Raw genomic sequence first — 1297 nt, forward strand, 5'->3', positions numbered from 1 at the left:
TGTGGTCAGATTGTAATACAAAAAGATAATTTGTATTAGTAGACAAACCTAAACATGTCCTTAGTCTAATCAGAAATAAGAAATTGATTAAAAGACTAATTGTCTTCTATCTAGTCCTATTGAGGAGATGTTTTGTCTTGGGCATCGGAGTGGATGACTCCAAGAATATAGAGCCATAGATGTGATTGACTAGACTAATAGTACATCAGATAGGAGCCAAGTAGAATAGATCATGAACTCTTTGGTGGATGTATACACTAGTGACATTCATAGTGTGGCATACCTAAATCCTGAGTGGATGACGGACTATTTATGCGTGACTTATACACTTTGATGTAAATAAAAGCCTGAGTTTGAATGGATAAGGAACTGAAAACTGGTGCGTTGGGTGTACTATTTCTACAGTATGTAGCGTCATTCACAATAGTGGAATTCATAACCCGTGACATGGGTAAATGGGTAAATGATATCCTTTCATTGGCATTACATAGTTGATGAAAAGTAAACGTGACCACGGGGCATTCGTCTTGGTGATGAATGACTTAATTACTATTTGATAGTATTTACCTTTTCATGAATGAAGATGTAATGGTTACCATGAGATAAAATAGAATCATATTGGGAGAGCAGATATTATCCCAAAAAGATCAAGGGAATCCTATGAGGGTAACACACTTATGACAAGGTCATTGGACAAGTACTGTGTAGTTGCTTTCGTAATGATATGTCGTTAGGGAGAGCTCAGTCACAATACTATAGTGGAATGACTTCATGACTAAATGAGTTTATAATTAATTGGCAAAAATTTGGAACTTAATTTGAAATCAATTGATCCCTAATTACATATGCCTAATTGGTCCCTACGTTAGCTCATTAAAATAAAAAAAAATGAATTGCGTGTTGAAACGAAAATGAATAGAATGACTAGAAATAAAGAAATTAAAAACATTCATAAATGATTATGGTTTTCTCCGAAATGGTGAAATGGAATAATTTGGAAATGAATGTAGTTTTCTCGAAATGGAAATGAAAATGAGAAATGATTCATTTGCAAATGTACATGGATTACTCCGAAATGATCGGAAGAATGAGTTTCTATTTATGCGTAGTTTTAAAGACCAAAAATGAAAATAAATCATCCGGTCATAGTGAACAAGTTGAGATGTGAACTATTGAATATATTTTCTTGGAAATTTTACTAGGGTTAGATCGTTATAATTTTACTGGGGGTAAAATTAATATCAAGAAATTATTTAATTGGAAAATTAATGTTTATTTTGGAAAATAAAAAATCTGT

The sequence above is a fragment of the Gossypium raimondii genome, chromosome 2 (genome assembly GCF_025698545.1).
Source record: "Gossypium raimondii isolate GPD5lz chromosome 2, ASM2569854v1, whole genome shotgun sequence".
Classification (NCBI taxonomy): Eukaryota; Viridiplantae; Streptophyta; class Magnoliopsida; order Malvales; family Malvaceae; genus Gossypium; species Gossypium raimondii.